The sequence below is a fragment of the Acanthaster planci genome, linkage group LG11, assembly GCF_054643075.1.
Source record: "Acanthaster planci isolate LZ-2023a linkage group LG11, COTS_SCS, whole genome shotgun sequence".
NCBI lineage: Eukaryota > Metazoa > Echinodermata > Asteroidea > Valvatida > Acanthasteridae > Acanthaster > Acanthaster planci.
Genome location: NC_141787.1, coordinates 40,001 through 47,500, shown reverse-complemented (window position 1 = coordinate 47,500; position 7,500 = coordinate 40,001).

The following is a 7,500-nucleotide window of genomic DNA, read 5'->3' as shown; positions in this document are numbered from 1 at the left end:
GCCCGCCGGTAGCGACGGGATGAGCTGCTGGGCGGCGAGTCTCGGGGGGCCGGCCCCCCACCTGACTTGAAAAGCGGGGTCGGCGGCCTGTCCCGCAGGAGGGCTACGGCGCAGCGGCGCCGGGGCGGCGAGTTGCCAGGTCGGTGCCAGTGTCCCGCCGCGACGGGCCGCGGGGCGGGCGGGGACCGGTCGGGCCGCGGGTGCCGGGCGGGCGGCGTCGCGGGGGCGCCCGCTGGAGAGATCTTCCCGGGACTCGGTGTTTTGAGAAATGTGGGATCTCCGGGTTGGACCCGACTCGGGCGCAGAAACCGACTCGGCCCCACCGGCGAGCGGGCGCCGTGACGGGCGGCCTCGCTCGGGCGCCCGCCGGAGAGATCTCCCCGGGAGTCGGTGTTTTGAGAAATGTGGGATCTCCGGTCTCGACCCGACTCGGGCGCAGAAACCGACTCGGCCCCACCGGCGAGCGGGCGGCCGTGACGGCCTGCCCGGCCGCGAGGCCGAGGGGTCCGGCCCCCCGACCCGACTTGAAATCCCGGGCCGGCGGCGTGTCCCGCAGGAGGGCCCGCCGGTAGCGACGGGATGAGCTGCTGGGCGGCGAGTCTCGGGGGGCCGCCCCCAACCGACTGGAAATCCCGGGTTGGCGGCATACCCCGCAGGAGGGCTCAGGGGGAGCGGCGGCGGGGTGGCGAGTTGCCAAGTCGGTCCCGGTGACGGAGTCTCGCAGCGGGAGCCGGACGGGCGACGTGGCGGGGGCGCCCGCTGATGCGATCTTCAACGGACTGGGTGTTGGGGGGAAAAAAGGGATCTCCGGTGCGACCCGACTCGGGCGCAGAAACCGACTCGGCCCCACCGGCGGCGGGTGCCGGACGGGCGGCCTCGCGCGGGCGCCCGCTGGAGATTTCCTCTCGGGACTTGGCGTTTCGCGGAATGCGGGATCTGCGGTCTCGACCCGACTCGGGCGCAAAAACCGACTCGGCCCCACCGGCGAGCGGGCTGCCGTGACGGGCTGCCCGGCCGCGAGTCTCAGGGGGCCGGCCCCCACCTGACTTGAAAAGCGGGGTCGGCGGCCTGTCCCGCAGGAGGGCTACGGCGCAGCGGCGCCGGGGCGGCGAGTTGCCAGGTCGGTGCCAGTGTCCCGCCGCGACGGGCCGCGGGGCGGGCGGGGACCGGTCGGGCCGCGGGTGCCGGGCGGGCGGCGTCGCGGGGGCGCCCGCTGGAGAGATCTTCCCGGGACTCGGTGTTTTGAGAAATGTGGGATCTCCGGGTTGGACCCGACTCGGGCGCAGAAACCGACTCGGCCCCACCGGCGAGCGGGCGGCCGTGACGGGCTGCCCGGCCGCGAGTCTCAGGGGGCCGGCCCCCCACCTGACTTGAAAAGCGGGGTCGGCGGCCTGTCCCGCAGGAGGGCTACGGCGCAGCGGCGCCGGGGCGGCGAGTTGCCAGGTCGGTGCCAGTGTCCCGCCGCGACGGGCCGCGGGGCGGGCGGGGACCGGTCGGGCCGCGGGTGCCGGGCGGGCGGCGTCGCGGGGGCGCCCGCTGGAGAGATCTTCCCGGGACTCGGTGTTTTGAGAAATGTGGGATCTCCGGTTTGGACCCGACTCGGGCGCAGAAACCGACTCGGCCCCACCGGCGAGCGGGCGGCCGTGACGGGCTGCCCGGCCGCGAGTCTCAGGGGGCCGGCCCCCCACCTGACTTGAAAAGCGGGGTCGGCGGTGTGTCCCGCAGGAGGGCTCCGCCGGGAGCGAAGGGATGAGCTGCTGGGCGTCGAGTCTCGGGGGGCCGCCCCCGACCGACTGGAGATCCCGGGTTGGCGGCATACCCCGCAGGAGGGCTGCGGGGGAGCGGCGGCGGGGCGGCGAGTTGCCAAGTCGGTCCCGGTGACAGAGTTACGCAGCGGGAGCCGGACGGGCGGCGTCGCGGGGGCGCCCGCTGAAGATTTCCTCTTGGGACTTGGCGTTCCGCAAAATGCGGCATCTCCGGTATCGAACCCACTCGGGCGCAAAAACCGACTCGGCCCCACCGGCGAGCGGGCGGCCGTGACGGGCTGCCCGGCCGCGAGTCTCAGGGGGCCGGCCCCCCACCTGACTTGAAAAGCGGGGTCGGCGGCCTGTCCCGCAGGAGGGCTACGGCGCAGCGGCGCCGGGGCGGCGAGTTGCCAGGTCGGTGCCAGTGTCCCGCCGCGACGGGCCGCGGGGCGGGCGGGGACCGGTCGGGCCGCGGGTGCCGGGCGGGCGGCGTCGCGGGGGCGCCCGCTGGAGAGATCTTCCCGGGACTCGGTGTTTTGAGAAATGTGGGATCTCCGGTTTGGACCCGACTCGGGCGCAGAAACCGACTCGGCCCCACCGGCGAGCGGGCGGCCGTGACGGGCTGCCCGGCCGCGAGTCTCAGGGGGCCGGCCCCCCACCTGACTTGAAAAGCGGGGTCGGCGGTGTGTCCCGCAGGAGGGCTCCGCCGGGAGCGAAGGGATGAGCTGCTGGGCGTCGAGTCTCGGGGGGCCGCCCCCGACCGACTGGAGATCCCGGGTTGGCGGCATACCCCGCAGGAGGGCTGCGGGGGAGCGGCGGCGGGGCGGCGAGTTGCCAAGTCGGTCCCGGTGACAGAGTTACGCAGCGGGAGCCGGACGGGCGGCGTCGCGGGGGCGCCCGCTGAAGATTTCCTCTTGGGACTTGGCGTTCCGCAAAATGCGGCATCTCCGGTATCGAACCCACTCGGGCGCAAAAACCGACTCGGCCCCACCGGCGAGCGGGCGGCCGTGACGGGCTGCCCGGCCGCGAGTCTCAGGGGGCCGGCCCCCCACCTGACTTGAAAAGCGGGGTCGGCGGCCTGTCCCGCAGGAGGGCTACGGCGCAGCGGCGCCGGGGCGGCGAGTTGCCAGGTCGGTGCCAGTGTCCCGCCGCGACGGGCCGCGGGGCGGGCGGGGACCGGTCGGGCCGCGGGCGCCGTGACGGGCGGCCTCGCTCGGGCGCCCGCCGGAGAGATCTCCCCGGGAGTCGGTGTTTTGAGAAATGTGGGATCTCCGGTCTCGACCCGACTCGGGCGCAGAAACCGACTCGGCCCCACCGGCGAGCGGGCGGCCGTGACGGCCTGCCCGGCCGCGAGGCCGAGGGGTCCGGCCCCCCGACCCGACTTGAAATCCCGGGCCGGCGGCGTGTCCCGCAGGAGGGCCCGCCGGTAGCGACGGGATGAGCTGCTGGGCGGCGAGTCTCGGGGGGCCGCCCCCAACCGACTGGAAATCCCGGGTTGGCGGCATACCCCGCAGGAGGGCTCAGGGGGAGCGGCGGCGGGGTGGCGAGTTGCCAAGTCGGTCCCGGTGACGGAGTCTCGCAGCGGGAGCCGGACGGGCGACGTGGCGGGGGCGCCCGCTGATGCGATCTTCAACGGACTGGGTGTTGGGGGGAAAAAAGGGATCTCCGGTGCGACCCGACTCGGGCGCAGAAACCGACTCGGCCCCACCGGCGGCGGGTGCCGGACGGGCGGCCTCGCGCGGGCGCCCGCTGGAGATTTCCTCTCGGGACTTGGCGTTTCGCGGAATGCGGGATCTGCGGTCTCGACCCGACTCGGGCGCAAAAACCGACTCGGCCCCACCGGCGAGCGGGCTGCCGTGACGGGCTGCCCGGCCGCGAGTCTCAGGGGGCCGGCCCCCACCTGACTTGAAAAGCGGGGTCGGCGGCCTGTCCCGCAGGAGGGCTACGGCGCAGCGGCGCCGGGGCGGCGAGTTGCCAGGTCGGTGCCAGTGTCCCGCCGCGACGGGCCGCGGGGCGGGCGGGGACCGGTCGGGCCGCGGGTGCCGGGCGGGCGGCGTCGCGGGGGCGCCCGCTGGAGAGATCTTCCCGGGACTCGGTGTTTTGAGAAATGTGGGATCTCCGGGTTGGACCCGACTCGGGCGCAGAAACCGACTCGGCCCCACCGGCGAGCGGGCGGCCGTGACGGGCTGCCCGGCCGCGAGTCTCAGGGGGCCGGCCCCCCACCTGACTTGAAAAGCGGGGTCGGCGGTGTGTCCCGCAGGAGGGCTCCGCCGGGAGCGAAGGGATGAGCTGCTGGGCGTCGAGTCTCGGGGGGCCGCCCCCGACCGACTGGAGATCCCGGGTTGGCGGCATACCCCGCAGGAGGGCTGCGGGGGAGCGGCGGCGGGGCGGCGAGTTGCCAAGTCGGTCCCGGTGACAGAGTTACGCAGCGGGAGCCGGACGGGCGGCGTCGCGGGGGCGCCCGCTGAAGATTTCCTCTTGGGACTTGGCGTTCCGCAAAATGCGGCATCTCCGGTATCGAACCCACTCGGGCGCAAAAACCGACTCGGCCCCACCGGAGAGCGGGCGCCGGGACGGGCTGCCCCTGCCGCGAGGCCCGGGGGTCCCGCCCCCCGACCTGATTGAAAAGCGGGGTCGGGGGTGCAGCCCGCAGGAGGGCTACGGCGCAGCGGCGCCGGGGCGGCGAGTTGCCAGGTCGGTGCCAGTGCCCCGCCGCGAGCGGCCGCGGGGCGGGCGGGGACCGGTCCGGCCGCGGGTGCCGGGCGGTCGGCGTTGCGGAGGCGCCCGCTGAAGAGATCTTCCCTGGACTCGGTGTTCCGAGAAATGTCGGATCTCCGGTTTCGACGCGACTCGGGCGCAGAAACCGACTCGGCCCCACCGGCGAGCGCCGGGACGGGCCGCCGGGTTCGCCGGGCCGAGGCGGCCGACCCCGGCCCACTTGAAAAGCGGGGTGGGCGGTACAGCCGGCAGGAGGGCTCTGGGGGAGCGGCGGGGCGGGCGGCCGGGCGGGGAGGGACCGGGGCCTCCGGCCCGGGGCAGCAGTCTCGCAGCGGGCGGCGACGGTCCCGCCGCGGGTGCCGGACGGGCGGCGTGGCGGGGCGCCCCGCTGGAGTTTTCTTCCTCGGACTTGGTGGTCCGAGAAAAGTCGGATCTCCGGTTTCGACCCGACTCGGGCGCAAAAACCGACTCGTCCCCACCCGCGAACGCCGGGACGGGCCGCCGGGCTCGCCAGGCCGAGAGGGCCGCCCCCGGCCCACTGGAAAGGCGGGGTGGGCGGTACAGCCGGCAGGAGGGCTCTGGGGGAGCGGCGGGGCGGGCGGCCGGGCGGGGAGGGACCGGGGCCTCCGGCCCGGGGCAGCAGTCTCGCAGCGGGCGGCGACGGTCCCGCCGCGGGTGCCGGACGGGCGGCGTGGCGTGGCGCCCCGCTGGAGTTTTCTTCCTCGGACTTCGTGGTCCGCGAAATGTCGGATCTCCGGTTTCGACCCGACTCGGGCGCAAAAACCGACTCGTCCCCACCCGCGAACGCGTCATAGAGGCACCCCGGCCCTCGAGAGCGTCTCTCGTCGGGGTCTGTTGGGCCCGAAACGTGCGTATTTCAATGAGAGCGTTTTGGACCTTAACCCCCACTCCCTGGTTTGCCTATTTATAGGGGGGAGGGTGTCTCCGTCAGCAGGGCCAAAATTTGACCGGCCCCGATCCGATTTCCTGGCCCGTCCCAGGCCCGCCGCCGGCGGCGCGCGGCACGCCGCCGGGCCCGGCGGCCCCGGCCCGGCCTGAGAAATCCCCCCGACGGTGCGGCGAAGGAGACACCGGCCGGCCGGGCGGCGGGCCCGCTGGCCCGAGGGGACCCGCGGTGCCTCGCGGTGAATTCCCGTCCGGTGAAAACCGCACGCGGCCCCGCTGAGGCCGTGCGTTTCCGACACGACCGAGCCCCTAGCTCGGGAGCCCGGCTCCCCGGCGACGGCACGGTGGGTGCGGCGCGGTGAATTGCCCTCTCGGGAAAACCGCCGCAGCCGCGCGTCGCCCGCCCAAAGCCGTGCGTTTCCGACACGATTCCCCCGCCGATCCCGGCGGGGCGGGGCGGGTGGTGCGAGCTCAGCTCCGGCCGCCAGCAGGCGGGGCAGCCACGCGTCGTCCGTTTCGAGCCGTGCATTTCCGACACGACCGAGCCCCGAGCTCGAGAGCCCGGCTCCCCGGCGGCGGCACGGTGAATTGCCGTCCCGGCAAAACCGCCGCAGCCGCGCGTCGCCCGGCCAAAGCCGTGCGTTTCCGACACGACCGAGGCCCCGAGCTCCGGGGCGGTGCGGTGAACGGAATGACGTTGGCCGGCCCCCGGAACGGGCAACCGCTGGTGCGGTAGTAGGGAATTAGAGCAGCCTTCCCAGCCCGGGGCGGCCGTAGCCGCCGTAATAACGGAGATCCTCTGCCCGCTTTTCGGCCATTGTTCTGGGCCCACGCTCGAGCGAACACGGTGAAAGAAGGCAGACCCGCGTATATGGTAATCGGCCTTTGTCTGTCGCCCGGCAACGAAAAGACCGATTTTGCATCACAAACGCGGGCTTCACAATGGTCCCCGCTTATAAAAAGAGGCAGCGGGAATGCGGAAGCTTCAGTAGAGCCGCATGCCACCGAACAAGTGGGGAGAGCAGTGTCTGTAGTGTTCCGTCGTCTGGTTGTTCGTCGAAGCTCGGTCGGTGCTGCGCGGTGAATTGGCGTCCTGTGGGAAAACCGCCGCAGCCGCGCGTCGTCCCCTTCAAGCCGTGCATTTCCGACACCGTGGAGGCTCCACAGCGGTTCCTCGGGCGAAACCGGCTCCGGAGCGGCGGGACGGTCGGCCCGGCGCGGTGCATCGTCATCCTCGGGTAAAACCGCCGCACGTCCTCCGCCTCAAGCCGTGCATTTCCGACACGCTTCCCCGGGCGAAAACGGCGCCGGGCCGGCGGGGGCTGGTGGTGCGGCGCGGCCGACTGCCGTCTCGGGGAGGAAAAAAAAAACACCGCCGCAGCCCCACGCGGCCCCCCTAAAGCCGTGCATTTCCGACACGCCTCCTCGGGCGAAAACGGCTGGAGGCCGGCGGGGCGGGTGGTGCGGCGCGGTGAATCGCCTTCCTCGGAAATCCTGGTCCGAGAGGTTCGGATGTCCGAAGTCGCCCGCGGAGAGCGGGCCGGGCGCCTCCGGGCCTGCCGTCCGTCGGCTCGCCGGCCCACCCAAGGCCTCCGAGAGGGCTTTGCGCCGGGACAGGTTGGGCCCGAAACGTGCGTATTTCAATGAGAGCGTTTTGGACCTTAACCCCCACTCCCTGGTTTGCCTATTTATAGGGGGGAGGATGGTCTCGAGCCAGATATCAGTACAGCCCATCCCATCGTCCACACGATGCGGCCATTCCCGCACGGCGGAGCCCAAGGCACCGGAGCGATTCCCCCTCGGGTCTGGACGAGCCCGGCTCCGGAGCGGCGGGGACTGGTGCTGCGGGGCGGCCGATTGCCGTCCTGGCGGAAAAAAAAACTCGCCGCAGCCGCACGCGGCCCCCCTTAAGCCGTGCATTTCCGACACGCCTCCCGGGACGAACACGGCTTGAGGCCGGCGGGGCGGGTGGTGCGGCGCGGTGAATCGCCTTCTTCGGAAAACCTGGTCCGAGAGGTTCGGATGTCCGGGGTCGCCCGCGGAGAGCGGGCCGGGCGCCTCCGGGCCTGCCGTCAATCGGCTCGCCGGCCCACCCAAGGCCCCTGAGAGGGCTTTGCGCCGGGACAGGTTG